Source organism: Heptranchias perlo, unplaced genomic scaffold, assembly GCF_035084215.1.
Source record: "Heptranchias perlo isolate sHepPer1 unplaced genomic scaffold, sHepPer1.hap1 HAP1_SCAFFOLD_44, whole genome shotgun sequence".
Classification (NCBI taxonomy): Eukaryota; Metazoa; Chordata; class Chondrichthyes; order Hexanchiformes; family Hexanchidae; genus Heptranchias; species Heptranchias perlo.
In genome coordinates, this window is record NW_027139453.1 from 3,762,337 (window position 1) to 3,784,465 (window position 22,129).

General features: G+C 46.6%; 1 long non-coding RNA gene across 2 annotated transcripts in view; it reads left to right on the plus strand.

Moving 5' to 3' along the window:
• The first annotated feature begins 7,305 nt into the window (after positions 1 to 7,305).
• LOC137312846 (uncharacterized) overlaps positions 7,306 to 22,129 on the plus strand; it is a 34,774-nt gene continuing 19,950 nt past the window's right edge. For both annotated transcript variants that reach the window (XR_010960828.1, XR_010960829.1), the window contains exons 1-2: positions 7,306 to 7,468; positions 19,408 to 19,573. This is a non-coding gene — a long non-coding RNA (uncharacterized lncRNA). The remainder of the gene's footprint in view (positions 7,469 to 19,407; positions 19,574 to 22,129) is intronic.

Consider the following 22,129-nt stretch of genomic DNA (forward strand, 5'->3'; position numbering starts at 1 on the left):
CTCTCCCTCTACTCTCTCTTTCTCCCTTTACTCTCTCTCTTTCTCTTACCCCCTACATACACTGTACAGCACAGAAACAAGCCATTCGTCCCAAAGAGTCCATGCCGTTGCTTATGCTGCAGATGATCCTCCTTTCATCCTTCTTCATCGAACCCAATCAACATATCCTTCTATTCCCTTTTCCCTCGTGTGTTTATCAAGCTTAATCTTAACAGCATCTTTGCTCGTCGCCTCAGCTCACTTGTGGTAGCCAGTTTCTCACTCTCACCACTCTCTGGGTAAAGGAGTTTCTCCTGAATTAATATTGGATTTATCAGTGACTAGCTTCGTTTTATAACCCCGAGGTCTGCTCTCACTCGCTGGTGAAATCATCTTCTCTCCGTCTGCCCTATCAATCCTGTCATTACACTTAAAGTCTTCTATCAGGTCACTCCTCAGTCTTTTCTTTTCAAGCTTGTTCTCTCTTTCGTGATAGTTATATGCTCCCCGTTCTATGATATTGTTTCAGTAAACTGTCCGAGATGCACTATAACGCAGACAATGGGAAAATTCAAATCTCCGATTATGACTGCTTTGCCTTAGCTCCAGGCTCCTCTGACCTCCGTATTTCTGTGTGGGCTCAATTCTTCCTGTTTGAAGTATTTGTTTCATTAATTGAAAGCTTTTCATGCCCCAGTTCCCCTCAGTGGGTTGTGATCTCCAGTATGATCGAGCCGTCTACGATTTCATTCTCTGAACAGTAACTTGAGTCTATGATCCAGGACAGACAGAACACCCCTTTAAAACAGACACAGACTGATCCTGGACTGACAGCACTCCCCTTATAAACAGACGCAGAATGATCCGGGACTGACAGCACACCCCTTATAAACAGACACAGACTGATCCGGGACTGACAGCACACCCCTTATAAACAGACGCAGAATGATCCAGGACTGACAGCACACCCCTTATAAACAGACACAGACTGATCCGGGACTGAAAGCACACCCCTTATAAACAGACGCAGAATGATCCAGGACTGACAGCACACCCCTTTAAAACAGACACAGAATGATCCAGGACTGACAGCACACCCCTTTAAAACAGACACAGAATGATCCTGGACTGACAGCACACCCCTTTAAAACTGGCACAGGATGATCCTGGACTGACAGCACACCCCTTATAAACAGACACAGGATGATCCTGGATTGAGAGCATACTCATTTTAAACAGGCACGGAATGATCCAGGACTGACAGCACCAACATGAAAATGCTTCTCCGATGCTCTGTTCTGAGTGAATTTCCTTCCGAACTTTGCATTTATAATTCGCTCACAGTCTAAAATAAAGAGAAGATACTGCGCCTCAATATAAAAACGTTCGTGGCCCTTACATGGATCAAACCTTCGCCCTTTGTGGTATTAATATCTAACCAACTGAGCTAATTTTCACTCTCTCTGTTTGTCTCCCCTGTTTTTTTTCACTCTCTCTGACTTTTTTTTATCTCTCTGGCCCAGTGTCGGTCTCTCTCCTTATCCCCCTTATCGTTCTCTGTCTTCCCCTCTGTCTCAGTTTCTCTTCTTGTGCTCACCTTCTCTCTCTCTTACCCTGTCTCATCCTGTCCTCTGCCTCTGCCTCTCTACTCTCTCTCTCTCTTTCTCACCTTATTTTCTCTATCTCTCTCTCTCTCTCTCTCTCCTGCTTTCTCTCTCACTATACTCGTTCTGTCACTCTCTGCATTCTCTCTTTCTCCAGCCCAATATTCTCTCTCTCTATTTCTCCTCTGTGATAATAACATAATTGGCAAAAGATCTCGGGGAAATTTGGACACATTTTTTTCACTGAGGTTTGTTATGATTTGGAATGCATTTCCTGAAAGAGCGGTGGAACCACATTCCATCGGCACTTTCAAAAGGAAAGTGGGCATATCATTGAAGAGGACTAATTTGCAGGGTTATGGGGCAAAATCTGGGGTGTAGGACTAAATTGGGGAGTTCTTTCAAAGAACCAGCACGGGAATGACGGTCCCAATGTATGCTAAGATTCCAGAAATACTTAGACTGTACAGCTGAGAAACGGGCCATTCGGCACAATAGATACATGCCGGGGTTTATGTTCCACACGAGCCTCCCACCACCCTTCTTCATCTAACCCCATCTATATATCCTATTCCTTTCTCATCTCATAGAAACATATAGTATTCTGAGGGACTTGACAGGATAGATGGTGACTCCACTGACTGGCGAATCTAGTCCAATGGGGAATAGGCATTCCCCATTCCCCAGATAAGGGGTCGGCCATTTAAGACTGAGAGGAGCGCACTCGGTTTAACATCTCATCCAAATGACGAAACTTCAAAGAGTTCAGACCTCCCTCAGTACTGACCTTCCAAAACTGCAGCGCTCTCTCAGTCGTGACCTTCCGACAGTGCAGCGCTCTCTCAGTCCTGACCCTCCGAAAGTGCAACACTCCCTCAATACTGACCCTCCGACCGTGCGGCGCTTCCTCAGTACTGCTCCTCTGACAATGCATCATTCCCTCAGTCCTGACCCTCTGAGCGTGCAGCGCTCCCACAGTACTGGCACAGGAAATTGTCGGCCTGGATTAAGATGCACAAGTCTCTGGTGTGTGTGGGGTCCGAGCGCAGGACCTTCTGACTCTGAGGAGAGATGCTACCGACTGAGCCTCGGCTCATAATGATTATGTCAGGTTATTGCTTGACGAGTCTGTGGGGCAGATCTCCCAACTTTGGCACCAGTTCACAGACGTTAGTGAGAAGGACTTTCAGGCCCGTCTGGGCTGGGTGCGCCTGTCTGATCCAGAGGCCATATTTCAGAGCGCATTTATGTCAACCAGGTGAGTGTGGGAGTTGATTCAAAGTTTGAATGAAAGTTTGAGTATCATGAACAAATTAGCCCTTTATACCCCTTCAGAAACTGGAATACTCCTGCGAGTGATTCTCAGTCTCCAAACTCACCTTAATGAAAGGAGTATGTTCTGAACTCTTGAGAAGGTGGGTAGGTGGGAATGAGGGATAAGGGGAGAAGGTTGGTAGGTGAGAGTGAGCAATATGGGGAGAAGATGGATAGTTGAGATTAAGGAATATGGGCAGAAAGTGGGTCGGTTGGAATTAGGAAATCTGGGGAGCAGGTTGCTAGTTTTGGATTGAGGGATATGGTTGGAAGGTGGGAAGCTGGGTAGGTAGGGATTGAGGGATATGTTGAGACGGTGGGTAGGTCGGGTTCAGCGATTGGGAGAGAAGGTTCGCAGTTGGGGATTAAGGTAATGGGGAGAATGCGAGTAGGTGGGGTTTAGTGATATGGGGAGAAGGTTGGAAGTTGTGGATTGAGGGATATCGTGAGAAGCTGCTTTTTAAGTAGCGTCACAAAGGAGGAGAGTGAATCAGAGGCAGGAAATTCCAGAGCTTATGGACCAGGCAGCTGAAGTCACAGCCACCAATGGTGCAGTGCAGGAATTCGGGAATGCGCGAGAGGCCAGAATGGGAGGAGTGCAGAAAACTCAGTGGTGGAGGATGGGGTTGTCGTCTTGGGGGAGATTACAGAGATAGGGGGATCGTTGGCCGTGGAAGGATTTGAACACAGCGATGAGAATTTTAAAATCGAGTCGTTGCCGGACCGGGAGCCAATGCGAACACAGGGGGTGATGATTGAACAGGACTTTGTGCGAATTTGGATACGGGCAGCTGAATTTTGGATGAGCTGATGTTAATGAAGGGTGGATGATGGGAGTTTGGCCAGAAGAGCATTGGAATAGTCCAGTCTCGAGGTAACAAAGGCACGGACAAGGGTTTCAGCAATAGGTGAGAAGAGACGTGAGCGAGACCGTCGAGATACAGAGATGGAAGTAGGCGGACTTGGTGATGGATAGAATATGTGGTCGGAATTTCAGCTCAGGTTCAAATCGGAAGTCGAGGGTTGTGCATCGTCTGTTTCTGCACCAGACGTTCGCCAGGGAGAGGGATAGAGTCGGTGGGTTGGGCCTGTTACGCGAGCATATGATGTGGACTGGCAGTGATACACCCCATGGTACACAAACCACACTCAGCACTGACCCGTGGGGCATCTGCCGGTGGAACACGGATCCATGCGAGAGGCAGAACCTTCTGAGGTGAACAGAGAGAGTTTTATAATAACAGGGCGGAGCAAAATAAAACACTGTCACAGTGTTTAATGCTTCGGAATGTGAGGCATGAGGAATATCAACCACTTCAGTCTGAACTGTTCACAAGTTAGAAAGAGCACGGGTTAGATACAGAGTGCAGCCCCCTCTACATTCTCCCATCAAACACTCCCCTGGCAGGCACAGCACAGTTTAGATACAGAGTAAATCCCCCACTGCACTGTCCCATCAAACACTCCCAGGGCAGGTACAACACGAGTTAGATACAGAGTATAACCCCCTCTACACTGTCCCATCAAACACTCCCAGGGCAGGTACAGCACAGGTTAGATACAGAGAAATCCCCCCTCTACACTGTCCCATTAAACACACCCAGCACAGGTACAGCACGGATTAGATAGCGAGTGAAAACCCTTCCAGAGTGTCCCGTCAACTACTCCCAGTGGAGGTGCAGCACCGGTTAGATCCAGAGTAAAGGCCCCAAGACACTGTCCCATCAAAAACTCGCAGGACAGGTACAGCACGGATTAGATAGGGAGTTAAAGCCCCTCCAGAGTGTCCCTTTAAACACTCCCAAGGCAGGTACCGCACGCGTGAGATGGAGAGTTAAGCTCTCTCTTCTCTCTACCATTCTCTGTGTGTGGGTGTCAGTCGCACACCGGGTGAGATCTACCAACAGAGACTGGGATGAAGCCTGGGCCTTCTCCAGAGATCACTGCCTTCCCCCATTCTCAGTGATTCCAACGCCCTGTGATGCTGTGATCCTTGTTCTCTCTCTCTCTCTCTCTCTCTCACACACACACTCGACTCTCTCTCTCTCTGACCAGTCTCTATCACTCGCTCGGTCCCTGTCTCTCCCTCTCTTCGTCCGTCTCTACCCTGTTTCTCTTTCTGTCTGTTTCTCTCCCTCTCCATGTCCCTCTGTCGTTCTCTCACTCTCTCCGTGGTCATTCACTGTCTTCCCCTTTGACTCTTTTTCTCTTTTTGTGTTCTCCTTATCTTCCTCTTGTCTCTGTCTCATCCTCTCTTCCTCTCTTCGCCGCTACCCTCTCTGTCTTTTTCTATTCTCTCTGTTTCTCTCTTTCTCTCCTCTCTCTCTTTCTCTGTCTCTCGTGCTCTCTCTGTACTCTCTCTGTCTCCTTCCACTCTCTCTCTATCTCCCTTCCACACCTTACTCTCCTCTTTCTCCTACTCTCTCTGTCTGTAATCTCTCTTTCTCATTCTACTCTGTCTTTCTCACGCCCTCTACTCTCTCTCTCTCTCTCTCCCTACCGCTCCTCTGTGAGATAAAAAATAATTGGCAATATATCTCGATGGGAAATTAAGAAACATTTTTTCACCGAGGTTTGTTATGGGATTGAGTGCAATACCTAAAAGAACGGTGAAACCACATTCCATATGCACTTTCAAAAGGCAATTGGACATGTCATTGAAGAGGAATAATTTGCAGGGTGATGGGGAAATCGCTGGGATGTAGGACTAAATTGGGCAGTTCTTTCAAAAAGCTAGCACAGGCATGACGGGCCGAATGTAGGCTAAGGTTCCAGAATTCCGTGGACTGCACAGCTCAGAAACAGGCCATTCACACCACAAGGTCCATGCCGGTGCTTATTCTATAAAACACCCCACGCCTATCCATCTTCCTCCAACACCATCAACATGTCCTTCTATTCCTCTGACATCTCATTGAAACATATAAAACAGAATATAAGATTCTGAGGGGGCTTGACAGGATAGATCCGGAGAGATTGTTCCCCTGGCTGTCGAGTCTAGAACAAGAGGAAATAGTCTTCAGATAAGGAGTGGGCCATGTAAGACTGAGATGAGGAGGAATTTATTCACTCAGAGGGATGTGAATCTTTGGAATTCTCCATCCAGAGGTCTGTCGGTGCTCAGTCGTTGATTATATTCAAGGCTGGAATTGATAGATCTTTGGGCTTAGGGGAATCAAGGGATTTGTGGGTCGGGCGGGAATGTGGAGTTGAGGTAGAAGATCAGCCAAGATCTGATTGAATGGTGGAGCCGGATCGAGGGGCCGGATGGCCTCCTCCTGCTCCCATTTTTTATGTTCTTATGTTCTTTCTCTCTCATGTGTTTATCCAGATTCCCCTTAAATGCATCTGTGCGATTCTTCTCAACTACCCTTTGTGGTAGCGAGTTAAACATTCTCACCAGTCTCTGGGAAAAGACGTTTTCACTGAATTCATTATTCGATTCAATTCGATTTATCAGTGACTATCTTATAATAATGACCCTTGGTTCTGGTCTCCCCTTCAAGTGGAAACATCTTCTCCAGATCCACCTGAACAAACACATCATTAATCTTAAAAACCTCCATCACGTCACTCCTCATTCTTCTCTTTTCGAGAGAAAAGAGCCTCAGCTTGTTCTCTCTTTCCTGACATGTGTAACCTCTCAGTTCCATGACATTGTTTCAGAAAACTGTCCAAGATGCATTCCAGAAATGTATTGCCTCCGTGTCCCAGTCTATATGAAAATTAAAATCTCCCTTCATAACTGCTTTGCCTTAGCGACAGGCTCCACTGATCTCCGTATTTCTGTATTGGGTCAATACTTCCTGTTTGAACTATTTTTTTCATTCATTGAAAGCTTTTTATGCCCCAGTTCATCTCAGTTGGTTGTGATCTCCAGTGTGATCGAGACGTCTATGGGTTCAGGCTCTGCACAGCAACTTGATTCTCTGATCTGAGACTGACAGCACACCCATTTTAATCAGGCACAGAATGATCCGGGACTGACAGCACACCCATTTCAAACAGGCACAGAGTGATCCGAGACTGACAGCACAGCCCTTTTAAACAGACACAGAAAGATCCGGGACTGACAGCAGACCCCTTTCAAACAAACACAGAATGATCAGGGAATGAAAGCACATCCCTTTGAAACAGACACGTAATTAGTGAGCATTTCAAATTCGGAGAAGGTGAGAATGGATTAACTGTAGACATTTGACATTGTATTTGACAAATTTGAGACAGTCTTGTTGAGACGTGACGATATAGGTCAATGTATTGTAACACATGCGGCATATATGGTTTTTCAGAAGGTATTTGATAACGTGGCTCACAGGAGGCGTCAGTCGTTTCGTTTAAGGGCAAATGTAGCCGCGCGGATGGAAGGTCGATAATGTGTATTTTTCTCCATTGTTGTTCACAGACCGAACACTGCGATCACTGAGTTCTGGACAAAGTCTGCCGGTTACCAACTGATCCAGTTTAAGAAATTCTACCGGGACAGACTAGAACAGGAAGTTGACGAAGGGGTGGACGGAGTCAGTTCGTTGACAACATACGAGAGACATTTCAGTGGACAAGAACATCGGGTAAGTGGGAGGGGACAGGATGAGTTTGGATTATTTAAACATCACAAAACTAACAAGATATCAGATCTTAGAATCAGAGAAGGGAACAGAAGAGAAACAGACCAAACTGGAAAGAAATGGGTCAAACTGCAGTTATTGTGAATCTGAAACAATGAAAGGAAGAGGTGAAACACCCAGCGGATCGGTCAGTATCTGGACAAAGGACAGGGTAACGGTTCAGGTATAACTCTAGTGTGGACTGAAAACAAAGTGAAACAGTTTTAGTGGAACTGGGAAAAGGACAGAACGGAGGCGACAAACAGGAGTTAGACGGAATTTCATGCTTTCACTGACGTGGAATCTATTTCAGGATATTGAGGAATTGAGAGATGACAAAAATTTCCGCGGAGTAAATGAGAGACATTTCAAGAACAAAAATGTTTAAATGGTTGAAATGCCTAAGACCGAACACGGAAAATAATCAAACAAACAGTGGGTAGCGCGAAACCGAGGCCGTGCGGGGTTTTGTTCTCCCCCATTCATCACCGGGGGTTAATTCTGCCTTCAGCGGACTCACAATCCGGGCAGTGGAGCTTGCGCTGGAGCGTCACTCCCCGGGAGAGCACTTTAGGAAATTGCATGCAATCAGCCCATAATATTCTATCAATTACTTTTAATGGTATCGAAGTAAATGGAAGTGAAAATGTGACAGGGTGTGTCATGGACGGTCGATCTGACACCACCTGCTGAAGGTGGAAATCTAGGCCTCCGAGTCATAGAAACATGGAAAAGATGAGCAGGAGTAAGCCATTCGGCCCTTCGAGCCTGCTCCACCATTCAATATGATCATGGCTGATCGTCTATCTCAATACAATATTCCCGTTTGTCGAAGTTTTTACAGTCCGCTTTTATGTTCCCAGATAGTTCACTCTCATTCTCTATTTTCCCTCTTAATCAAACTCTTGACCATTTTTTGCTCCGTTCAAAACTGTTCCCAATCCTCTGGCTTGCTGCATTTTCTGGCAAAATGTTATGATTCCACTTTGCATCGCATCCTAGCCTTTACTTCTTCTGTTAGCCATGGTTGGGCCTTTTGTCCTTTTGTCTTTTTGTGCCAGAATGGAACGTATAACTGATGCAATTCATGCATTCGTTCCTCAAATGTTAGACATTACCTCTTCACCGTCATGCCTTTTAATGAAGGTCTCAAATCTATCACAGCCAACTCACTCCTCATACCTTCGATTTAGTACCCTAGTTTCGGATTGCACTCCTTCACTTTCCATCTTAATGAAGAATTATATCATGTTCCGGTCACTCTCCTCTAAAGGACCCCGCACAACAATTTAATGAATTAACCGCTTCTCGATGCACCATACCCAATCCAGGATAGCCTGTTCCCGAAATGGCTGCTCAACATATTGGTTTGAAAAACCATCTCCTGCACACTCCAGGAAATAATGCTCCACAGTATTATTGCTAATTTGATTTGGCTAGTATATATGCAGATAAAAGTCACCCATGATTAAGTGGGGATTGAGGGATATGGCGGAAAGATGTGTACAGGTGATTGAGGGATATGGGAGGTAGTTGTGGATAGAGGATTTTTTTTTAATGTGGGAAGTTGGGGTTGAGTGATACGGGGAAAAGGTGTATAGGTCGGGATTGAGGGATATGAAGATAATGTGGGTAGGTGGTGTTGACGGATATGGTGAGAGGGTGGGTAAGTGGTAATACTGGATAGAGTGAGAAGGCGGTTGGGTGTGTTTGAGTGATCTGTGGAGATGGTGCGTCGGTGAATTTGTGGGATACGGAGGGAAGGTAGTTTGGTGGGGATTGAGGGCATTGCTGAGAAGTTTGCGGAGGTGGGATTGAGGGATAGGAGGCTAAGGTGCGTATGTGTTGATTGAGGTATATGGGGATGTGGTTCGTTGGGATTGACTGACATGGTGAGAAGTTGGGTAGATGGGTTTGAGGGATTGGGACAACGTGAGTAGTTGGGGATTGAATTATATGGCGTGAAGGTTGTTATGAGGGATATGGTCGAAGGTTGGAAGGTGGGGTTGAGAGATTTGTTGAAAAACTGCGTAGGTGAGTTTAAGCATTTGGTGAGTCGATGGATATGTGCAGATTGTGGAATATTTGGAGAAGATGGGTAAGTATGAGTGAGGGACATGAAGAGAAAGCGGTTAGGTGGGGATTGAGGGATATGGTGCGACGAAGTGTAGGTGGTGATTGAGAGATGTTGTGAGAATGCGGGTAGGTGGGTTTGAGTGTTATGGGGAGAAGGTGTGTAGCTGTGAATTGAGGGATATGGGTAGGTGTGTCGGCCCGATTGAGGGATATGGTGAGAAGTTGGGTGGTTGTGGATTGAGGGATATGGTGAGAAGTTGATTAGGTGGAATTGAGGTATAAGGAGCTAATATGGGTTGGTGGGGATTGAAGGAATTGTTGTGAAGGTCGGTAGGTGGGGATTGAGGGATAAGTGGGGAAGGTGGGTATGTGGGCATTGACGGATGAGATGAGAATGTGAGTAGGTGGGGTTGAGGGATATGTGTAGAAGGTGCTTCAGTGGAGATTTAGTTAAATGAAGGGATGGTGGGTAAGTGGGGGTTGTGGGATATTGTGAGAAGGTGGGTAGGTGGGGTTGAGGGATATGGCGAGAGGTTGGGTGGGTGAGGATTGTGGTCTTTGGGGATGTGGATAGGAGTGTCGGAGGAATCTGGTCTGAAGATGGCAGGTGTGGATTGAGGAATATGGGGAGAAGATAGATAGGTGTGAGTGAGGGATATGAGGAGAAGGTGGTTAGTTTGGGATTGAAGGATATGGTGGGAATGTGTGTTGGTCGGGATTGAGGGGTCTTATGAGAATGTGGGTAGCTGGGGATGAGTGTTATGGGGAGAAGGTGTGTAGTTCTGGTTTCAGGGATATGGGAGGTGTTTACGTGGTATTGAGAGATAAGGTGGGATGTTATGTCCGTGGGATTGAGGAATAAGGTCATAATATTGGTAGGTGGGGATTGAGGTATTTGGGGGTAAGATAGGTAGGTGGGGATTGAGGGACACGGGGGATGATGGGTAGTTTGGAGTTGAGGGATTTTGTATGAAGATGGGTAGGTGTAGTTGAGTGAAATGGGGAGAAGGTGTGTCGGTGCGGTCGACCGATATGGTGAGGAGTTGGGTAAGTGTGATTGTGGGAAATGTTAATAAGGCGGGTAGGTTATGATTGAGAGATATTGTGAGATGGTGGTTATGTGGGGTTGAGTGATCTTGGTAGAGGGTGGGTAGGAGGTAGTGAGAGATATGGAGGAGAAGTTGGTTAGCCGTTTGTGAGGTATATGTGGAGAATGTGTTTCAGTGGGGATTGATGGATATTGTGTGAATGTGTGTAGGTGGGGTTGAGTGATATGGGGAGTAATTCGGTCGGTGGGGTTGATGGATATGGTGAGAAGGTGGTAAGTTTAGTTGAGGGATATTGTGAGAAGGTTTGGGTGGTTGTGTTGAGTGATATGAGGAGCAGATCGGTAGTTGGGATTCCCTCCCACTTTCCCTGTCCCCCTCCCTCTACCCCTCTCTCCATCTCTGTGTCTCACTCTTCTCGCTCTCTACTCGTGCTCTCCCTCTACTCGCTCTCCAGACCCTCTCTCTCTCCCCCTCTCTCTCTCGGCCTCTCTCTCTCTGTCTCTCACACTCTCCTCACTCTCTGCACGCTCTCACGCTCGACTCCATGTCTCTCCCACTTCCTCTCTCTCGCTCTCTCTCTGCCTCTCTCTCTACGCTCCTTGTCTCATCCCCATCTATTACTCTTTGTCTTCCGCTTCTCTGTCTCCCCTGTTTCTCTCTCTTTCTTTATCTGTCTGTCTCTTTCTTTCTCCCTCACCACCACCATCTCTCTCTCTCTGTATTATTCAGACTCTCACAGTCTGTCCGCCTCTCTCTCTGTCAATCCCCCCCCCCCCACATCCTCATAATCCCTCTCGGTGTCTCTCTGCCTCTCCACTGTGTCTCCATCATTCGTTCTTCACTCTTTCCCCTCACTCTCTCCCCCTACTCTCCAACTCTCTCCCTCTCCACGTCTACTCTCCACCTCTCTCAATCACGAACTCTCTCCCTTTCTTTATATCTCACCTTCAATTTCAAGCTTCCACTTTACTCTTCCTCTTTGCCTCTGCCACTTTACTCTGTGCGACTGCACTCTGTGCGACTACAACCTCTGACCCAGCCCCATCTCTCTGTCTCTCTTTCTCCCTATCTCTCGCCCTCTGACCATCCCCGTCTCATCCTCTCTCTATCTGTCCCTCCCTCTGTCTCTCTCCCTATACTCTCTAACTCTGTCCCTTTCTCTCTCCCTCTGACTCTTTCCCTCTGGTTCTCTCTCTTTTCCGGTCACTTACCCACCACTCCCTTTATCTCTCCCTTTCTGTCCGAGTATATCTGCACCTACACTTCTATCTCTGTCTCTCATCGCTCTCTTTCTCTCTGTCTCCCTCAATCTACACTCTCTGATCCATCCCCGTCTCTCACTCTATGTCTATCTTGTATCTCTGCCTCCCCTGTTTCTCTCTCTCTGTCTGTCTATTTCTCCCCCTGTCTGTCCCTTTCTTCTCCCTCACCCGTACATTTTATCTGTCTCGATTATGCTTACCCTTACAATCTGCCTGTCTCTCTGCCACTCTCAAAGTCGTCATTCTCCCTCTCTCTGTTTCTGTCTCCCGGTCTCTCTCCCTCTAATCTGTCTCTCCTTCTCCACTTTCCGTCTCAAATCCATTGAAGCAGCAACAAGTGGCTATTGTTCAGCTGCCAACAGCTCACAGGCATATCCAAAACATCTCCTTCTGTCTCTATTTACTTATCGCTCCTCTCTTTCTCGATATACTGTTCCTCTAACTCTATCTCTTTCTCTGTCTGTCTCTGCCTGTCTCTCTCGTGTTCACTCTCTCTCCCTCTACTCTCTCTTTCTCCCTTTACTCTCTCTCTTTCTCTTACCCCCTGCATAAACTGTACAGCACAGAAACAAGCCATTCGTCCCGAAGAGTCCATGCCTTTGCTTATGCTGCAGATGATCCTCCTTTCACGCTTGTTCATCGAACCCAATCAACATATCGTTCTATTCCCTTTTCCTTCGTGTGTTTGTCTAGCTTAATCTTAACAGCATCTTTGCTCGTCGCCTCAACTCACTTGTGGTAGCGAGTTGCTCACACTAACCACTCCCTGGATAAAGGAGTTTCTCCTGAATTAATATTGGATTTATCAGTGACCAGCTTCGATTTATAACCCCGAGGTCTGCTCTCACTCGCGGGTGAAATCATCTTCTCTCCGTCTACCCTATCAAACCTGTCATTAAACTTAAAGACTTCTATCAGGTCACTCCTCAGTCTTTTCTTTTCAAGCTTGTTCTCCGTTTCGTGATAGTTATATCCTCCCCGTTCTGTGATATTGTTTCAGTAAACTGTCCGAAATGCACTATAACGCAGACAATGGGAAAATTGAAATCTCCGTTCATAACTGCTTTGCCTTAGCGACAGGCTCCTCTGATCTCCGTATTTCTATGGGGTCTCAATTCTTCCTGTTTGAAGTATTTGTTTCATTAATTGAAAGCTTTTCATGCCCCAGTTCCCCTCAGTGGGTTGTGATCTCCAGTGTGATCGAGCCGTCTACGGTTTCAGGCTCAGAACAGCAACTTGAGTCTGTGATCCTGGACTGACAGCACACCCCTTATAAACAGACGCAGAATGATCCGGGACTGACAGCACACCCCTTTAAAACAGGCACAGGATGATCCTGGATTGACAGCACACCCCTTTTAAACAGGCACGGAATGATCCAGGACTTACAGCACACCCCTTTTAAACAGACACAGAATGATCCCGGACTGACAGCACCAACATGAAAATGCTTCTCCGATGCTCTGTTCTGAGTGAATTTCCTTCCAAACTTTGCATTTATAATTCGCTCACAGTCTAAAATAAAGAGAGGAAACTGCGCCCTCAATAAAAAGAACGTTCGTGGTCCTTGCAGGGATGAAACCTGCACCCTTTGTGGCATTAATATCACGCTCGAAACACCTGAGCTAAATGTCACTCTCTCTGTTTGTCTCCCCTGTTTATTTCATGTCTCTCTGACTTTTATTTTCTCTCTCTGGCCCTGTGTCGTTCCCTCTCCTTATCACCCTTATCTTTCTCTGTCTTCCCCTATGTGTCTGTTTCTCTTCTTGTGCTCACCTTCTCTCTCTCTTACCCTGTCTCATCCTGTCCTCTGCCTCTGCCTCTACTCTCTCTCACTCTTTCTCACCTAATTCTCTCTATGTCTCTCTCTCTCTGCTGCTCTCTCTCTCACTATACTCGTTCTGTCTCTGTCTACACTCTCTCTCTTTCTTCAGCCCAATATTGTCTCACTCTCTATTTCTCCTCTCTGTGATAATAAAATAATTGTCAAAAGACCTCGGGGAAATTTGAACACATTTTTTCACTGACGTTTGTTATGATTTGGAATGCATTTCCTGAAAGAGCGGTGGAACCACATTCCACAGGCACTTTCAAAAGGCAAGTGGGCATATCATTGAAGAGGACTAGTTTGCAGGGTTATGGGGCAAAATCTGGGGTGCAGGACTAAATTGGGGAGTTCTTTCAAAGAACCAGCACAGTCATGATGGGCCCAATGTATGCTAAGATTCCAGAAATACTTGGACTGTACAGCTGAGAAACAGGCCATTCGGCACAATAGATACATGGCGGGGTTTATGTTCCACACGAGCCTCCCACCACCCTTCTTCATCTAACCCCATCAACATATCCTATTCCTTTCTCATCTCATAGAAACATATAGTATTCTGAGGGGACTTGACAGGATTGATGGACTTGACAGGATAGATGCACTGACTGGCGAATCTGGAACAATGGGGAATAGTCATTCCCCATTCCCCAGATAAGGGGTCGGCCATTTCAGACCGAGATGAGCGCACTCGGTTTAACATCTCATCCAAATGACGACACTTCAAACAGTTCAGCCTTCCCTCAGTACTGACCTTCCAAAACTGCAGCGCTCTCTCAGTAGTGACCTTCCGACAGTGCAGCACTCCCTCAGTACTGACCATCCGACAGTGCAGCACTCCCTCAGTACTGAGCCTCCGACCGTGCGGCGCTTCCTCAGTACTGCTCCTCTGACAATGCAGCATTAACTCAGTACTGACCCTCTGAGCGTGCAGCGCTCCCACAGTACTGGCACAGGAAATTGTCGGCCTGGATTAAGATGCTCAAGTCTCTGGTGTGTGTGGGGTCCGAGAGAACGACCTTCTGACTCTGAGGACAGACGCTACCTCCTGAGCCCCGGCTCATAATGACGATGTCAGGTTATTGCTTGACGAGTCTGTGGGACAGATCTCCCAACTTTGGCACATGTTCACAGTCGTTAGTGAGAAGGACTTTGCAGGCCCGTCTGGGCTCGGTGCGCCTGTCTGATACCGAGGCCATATTTCAGAGGGCAGTTAAGTCAACCAGGTTAGTGTGGGAGTTGATTCAGAGTTTGAAGGAAAGTTTGAGTATCAGGAACAAAATAGCTCTTTATACACCTTCAGAAACTGGAATACTCCTAGGAGTGATTCTCAATCTCCAAACTCACCTTAATGAAAGGAGTATATTCTGAACTCTTGAGAAGGTGGGTCGGTGGGAATGAGGGATCAGAGGAGAAGGTTGGTAGGTGAGAGTGAGCAATATGGGGAGAAGATGATTCGGTGAGATTAAGGAATCTGTGTCGAAAGTGGGTCGGTTGGAATTAGGGATGTGGGGAGAAGGTTTGCTCGTTGGGGATTGAGGGATATGGTTGGAAGGTGGGAAGGTGGGTAGGTAGGGATTGAAGGATATGTTGAGACGGTGGTAGGTCGGGATTAGCGATTGGGAGAGAAGGCTTGCAGTTGGGGATTAAGGGATATGGGGGGGAGGCGCGTAGGTGGGGCTTAGTGATATGGGGAGAAGGTGGGCAGTTGTGGATTGAGGGATATCGTGAGAAGGTGCATTTTAAGTAGCGTCATAAAGGAGGAGAGTGAATCAGAGGCAGGTAATTCCAGAGTTTAGGGACCATTCAGCTGAAGGCACGGCCACCAATGGTGCACTGCAGGAATTCGGGAATGCGCGAGAGGCCAGAATGGGAGGAGCGTAGAGACCTCAGTGGGGGTGGATGGGGTTGTAGTCTTGGGGGAGGTTACAGAGATGGCCGTGGAAGGATTTGAACACAACGATGAGAATTTTAAAATCGAGGCGTTGCCGGACCGGGAGCCAATGCGAACACAGGGGGTGATGATTGAACAGGAAATTGTGCGAATTAGGTTACGGGCAGCTGAATTTTGGATGAGCTGAAGTTAATGAAGGGTGGAAGTTGGGAGTTTGGCCCGAAGAGCATAGGAATAGTCCAGTCTCGAGGTAACAAAGGCACGGACAAGGGTGTCAGCAATAGGTGAGAAGAGGCGGGAGCGGAGACGGTCGAGATACATAGATGGAAGTAGGCGGACTTGGTGATGGAAAGAATATGTCGTCCGAGTTTCAGCTCAGGTTCAAATCAGACGTCGAGGGTTGTGAATGGTCTGTTTCTGCACCAGATGTTCGCCAGGGAGAGGGATGGAGTCGGTGGGTTGGGCCTTTTTCGCGAGCACATGATGTTGACTGGCAGTGATAGACCCCATGGTACAATAACCACACTCAGCACTGACCCGTGGGGCATCTGCCGGTGGAACACGGATCCCTGCGTGAGGCAAAACGTTCTGAGGTGAACAGAGAGAGTTTTATAATAACAGGGCGGAGCAAAATAAAACACTGTCACAGTGTTTAATGCTTCGGAATGTGAGGTATGAGGAATATCAACCACTTCAGTCTGAACTGTTCACACGTTAGAAAGAGAACGGGTTAGATACCGAGTGCAGCCCCCTCGACACTGTCCAATCATACACTCCCATGGCAGGCTCAGCACAGTTTAGAGACAGAGTAAATCCCCCACTGCACTGTCTCATCAAACACTCCCAGGTCAGGTACAACACGAGTTAGATACACAGTATAACCCCCTCCACACTGTCCCATCAAACACTCCCAGGGCAGGTACAGCACAGGTTAGATACAGAGAAACCCCCCCCCCCTCGACACTGTCCCATTAAACACACCCAGGATAGGTACAGCACGGATTAGATACGGAGTGAAAACCCTTCCAGAGTGTCCCGTCAAGTACTCCCAGTGCAGGTGCAGCACCGGTTCGATACAGAGTAAAGGCCCCAAGACACTGTCCCATCAAAAACTCGCAGGACAGGTACAGCACGGATTAGATATGGAGTGAAAGCCCCTCCAGAGTGTCCCGTTAAACACTCCCAAGACAGGTACCGCACGCGTGAGATGGAGAGTTAAGCTCCCTCTACACTATCCCATCAAACACTCTCAGGGCAGTAACAACAGAGTTTAGATACAGAGTAAAGCTCCCTCTTCTCTCTCCCATTCTCTTTGTGTGGGTGTCAGTCGCACACCGTGTGAGATCTGCCAACAGAGACTGGGATGAAGCCTGGGCCTTCTCCAGAGATCACTGCCTTCCCCCATTCTCAGTGATTCCAACGCCCTGTGATGCTGTCATCCTTGTTGTCTCTCTCTCTCTCACACTCGACTCCCTCTCTCTCTGACCAGTCTCTATCACTCGCTCTGTCCCTGTCTCTCCCTCTCTCCGTCCGTCTCTCCCTGTTTCTCTTTCTGTCTGTTTCTCTCCCTCTCTCTGTCCCTCTGTCGTTCTCTGTCACTCTCTCCGTGGTCATTCACTGTCGTCCCCTTTGACTCTATTTCTCATTTTGTGTTCTCCTTATCTTCTGCTTGTCTCTGTCTCATCCTCTCTTCTTCTCTACCCTTCTACCCTCTCTGTCTTCTTCTATTCTCTCTGTTTCTCTCTTTCTCACCCTACTCTCTCTCTATCTCTGTCTCTCGTGATCTCTCTGTGCTCTCTCTGTCTCCTTCCAAACTCTCTCTATCTCTCTTCCTCAACTTACTCTCCTCTTTCTCCTACTCTCTCTGTCTGTACCCTCTCTATCTCCTTCTACTCTGTCTTTCTCACGCCCTCTACTCTCTCTCTCTCTCCCCACCGCTCCTCTGTGAGATAAAAAATAATTGGCAATACATCTCGATGGGAAATGAAGAAACATTTTTTCACCGAGGTTTGTTATGAGATGGAGTGCAATACCTAAAAGAACGGTGAAACCACATTCCATATGCACATTCAAAAGGCTATTGGACATGTCATTGAAGAGGAATAATTTGGAGGGTAATGGGGAAATCGCTGGGGGGTAGGACTAAATTGGTCAGTTCTTTCAAAAAGCTAGCGCGGGCATTACGGGCCGAATATAGGCTAAGGTTCCAGAATTATGTGGACTGCACAGCTCAGAAACAGGCCATTCACCCCACAAGGTCCATGCCGGTGTTTATTCTATAAAACACCCCTCGCCTATCCATCTTCATCTAACACCATCAACATGTCCTTCTATTCCTCTGACATCTCTTTGAAACATATAAAATAGAATATAAGATTCTGAGGGGGCTTGACAGGATAGATCCGGAGAGATTGTTCCCCTGGCTGTCGAGTCTAGAAAAAGAAGAAATAGTCTTCAGATATGGGGTGGGCCATGTAAGACTGAGATGAGGAGGAATTTATTCACTCAGAGGGATGTGAATCTTTGGAATTCTCCACCCAGAGGTCTGGGGATGCTCAGTCGTTGAGTATATTCAAGGCTGGAATTGATAGAATTTTGGGCTCTCGGTGAATCAAGCGATTTGTGGGTCGGGTGGGAAAGTGGAGTTGAGGTAGAAGATCAAGCATGATCTGATTGAATGGTGGACAAGATCGAGGGACCGGATGGCCTACTCCTGCTCCCATTTTTTATGTTCATATGTTCTTTCTCTCTCATGTGTTTATCCATATTCCCCTTAAATGCATCTGTGCGATTCTTCTCAACTACCCTTTGTGGTAGCGAGTTTCACATTCTCACCAATCTCTGGGTAAAGACGTTTTCACTGAATTCATTTTTCGATTCAATTCGATTTATTGGTGACTATCTTATAATAATGGCCCTTGGTTCTGGTCTCCCCTTCAAGTGGAAACATCTTCTCCAGATCCAGCTGAACAAACACACCATTAATCTTAAAAACCTCTGTCACGTCACTCCTCAGTCTTCTCTTTTTGAGAGAAAAGAGCCCCAGCTTGTTCTCTCTTTCCTGACATGTGTAACCTCTCAGTTCCATGATATTGTTTCAGAGAACTGACCAAGATGCATTCTAGAAATGTATTGCCTACGTGTCCCAGTCTATATGAAAATTACAATCTCCGTTCATAACTACTTTGCCTTAGCTACGGGCTCCTCTGATCTCCGTATTTCTGTATTGGGTCAATACTTCCTGTTTGAAGTCCTTTTTTAATTAATTGAAAGCTTTTTATGCCCCAGTTTATCTCAGTTGGCTGTGATCTCCAGTGTGATCGAGCCGTCTATGGGTTCAGGCTCTGCACAGCAACTTGATTCTCTGATCTGGGACTGACAGCACACCCATTTTAATCAGGCACAGAATGATCCGGGACTGACAGCACACCCATTTCAAACAGGCACAGAATGATCCGGGACTGACAGCACAGCCCTTTTAAACAGACACAGAATGATCAGGGACAGAAAGCACATCCCTTTTAAACAGACACGTAATTAGTGAGCATTTCAAATTCGGCGAAGGTGAGAACGGATTAACTGCAGACATTTGACATTGTATTTGACAAATTTGAGACAGCCTTGTTGAGACGTGACTATATAGGTCAATGTATTGTAACACATGCGGTATATATGGGTTTTCAGAAGGAATTTGAAAACGTGGCTCACAGGAGGCGTCAGCCGTTTGGTGTAAGAGCAAATATAGCCACCCGGATGGAATGTCGATAATGTGTATTTTTCTCCATTGTTGTTCACAGACCGAACACTGCGATCACTGAGTTCTGGACAAAGTCTGACGGTTACCAACTGATCCAGTTGACGAAATTCTACCGGGACAGACTAGAACCGGCAGTTGAAGAAGGGGTGGACGGAGTCAGTTCGTTGACAACATACGAGAGGCATTTCAGTGGACAAGAACATCGGGTAAGTGGGAGGGGAACAGGATGAGTTTGGATTATTTAAACATCACAAAACCAACAAGAAATCAGATCTTTGAATCAGAGAATGTAACAGAAGAGAAACAGACCAAACTGGAAAAAAATGGGTCAAACTGCAATTATAGTGAATCTGAAACAATGAAAGGAAGAGGTGAAAATACCCAGCGGATCGGTCAGTATCTGGACAAAGGACAGGGTAACGGTTCAGGTATAACTCTAGTGTGGACTGAAAACAAAGTTAAACAGTTTTAGTGGAACTGGGAAAAGGACAGAACGGAGGCGACAAACAGGAGTTAGAGGAAATTTCATGCGTTGACTGACCTGGAATCTATTTCAGGATATTGAGGAATTGAGAGATGACAAAAATTTCTGCTGAGTAAATGAGAGACATTTCAAGAACAAAAATATTAAAACGGTTAAAATTTCTAAGACCGAACACGGAAACTAATCAAACAAATAGTGGAGAGCGCGAAACCGAGGCCGTGCCTGGTTTTGTTCTCCCCCATTCATCACCGGGGGTTATTTCTGCCTTCAGCGGACTCACAATCCGGGCAGTGGAACTTGCGGTGGAGCGTCACTCCCCGGCAGAGCACTTTAGGAAATTGCATGCAATCAGCCCATAATATTCTGTCAATTACTTTTAATGGTATCGAAGTAAATGGAAGTGAAAATGTGACAGGGTGTGGAATGGACGGTCGATCTGACACCACCTGCTGAAGGTGGAAATCTAGTCCACCGAGTCATAGAAACATGGAAAAGATGAGCAGGAGTGAGCCATTCGGCCCTTCGAGCCTGCTCCACCATTCAATATGATCATGGCTGATCGTCTATCTCAATACAATATTCCCGTTTGTCGAAGATTTAACAGTCCGCTTTTATGTTCCTTGCAAGTTCACTCTCATTCTCTATTTTCCCTCTTAATCAATCTCTTGACCCTTTTTTGCTCCGTTCTAAACTGTTCCCAATCCTCTTGCTTGCTGCATTTTCTGGCAAAATGTTATGATTCCACTTTGCATCGCATCCTAGCCTTTACTTCTTCTGTTAGCCATGGTTGGGCCTCTTGTCCTTTTGTCTTTTTGTGCCAGAATGGAACATATAACTGTTGCAATTCATGCATTCGTTCCTCAAATGTTAGACATTGCCTATTCACCGTCATGCCTTTTAATGAAGGTCTCAAATCTATCATAGCCAACTCACTCCTCATACCTTCGATTTAGTACCCTAGTTTCGGATTGCACTCCTTCACTTTCGATCTTAATGAAGAATTGTATCATGTTACGGTCAGTCTCCTCTAAAGGACCCCGCACAACAATTTAATTAATTAACCCCTTCTCAATGCACCATACCCAATCTAGAATAGCCTGTTCCCGAATTGGCTTCTCAACATATTGGTTTGAAAAACCATCTCGTGCACACTCCAGGAAATAATGCTCCACAGTATTATTGCTAATTTGGTTTGGCCAGTATATATGCAGATGAAAGTCACCCATGATTAAGTGGGGATTGAGGGATATGGCGGAAAATGTGTACAGGTGATTGAGGGATGAGGGAGGTAGTTGTGGATAGAGGTTATTTTTAAATGTGGGTAGTTGGGGTTGTGTGATACGGGGAGAAGTTTTACAGGTCGGGATTGAGGGATATGAGGATAATGTGAGTAGGTGGTGTTGACGGATATGGTGAGAGGGTGGGTAAGTGGTAATAATGGATATAGTGAGAAGGTGGTTTGGTGTGTTTGAGTGATCTGTGGAGATGGTGCGTCGATGAGTTTGTGGGATCCTGAGGGAAGGTAGTTACCTGGGGATTGTGGGCAATGCTGAGAAGTTGCAGAGGTGGGATTGAGAGATATGAGGCGAAGGTGCGGAGGTGTTGATTGAGGTATATTGTGATGTGGTTAGTTGGGATTGACTGACATGATGAGAAGTTGGGTAGATGGTTTTGAGGGATTGGGACAACGTGAGTAGTTGGGGATTGAATGATATGGCGTGAAGGTAGTTAGGAGGGTTATGGGTCGAAGCTTGGAAGGTGGGGTTTAGAGATTTGTTGAAAAGGTGCGTAGGTGAGTTTCGTCATTTGGTGAGTCGATGGATATGTGTAGATTGAGGAATATTTGGTGAAGATGGGTAAGCATGAGTGAGGGACATTATTGAGAAGGCGGTTCGGTGGGGATTGAGCGTTATGGTGCACAGAAGTTTCGGTGGTGATTGAGAGATGTTTTGAGAATGTGGGTAGGTGGGGTTGAGTGTTATGGGGAGAAGGCGTGCAGCTGTGAATTGAGGGATATGGGTAGGTGTGTCGGCCCGATTGAGGGATATGGTGAGAAGTTGGGAGGTTGTGGATTGAGGGATATGGTGAGAAGTTGATTAGTGGGATTGAGGTATAAGGAGCTAATATGGGTTGGTGGGGATTGGAGGAATTGTTGTGAAGGTCGGTAGTTGGGGATTGAGGGATAAGTGGGGAAGGTGGGTCGGTGTGGATTGACGGATGAGATGAGAATGTGAGTAGGTGGTGTTGAGGGATATGTGTAGGAGGTGCTTAAGTTGGG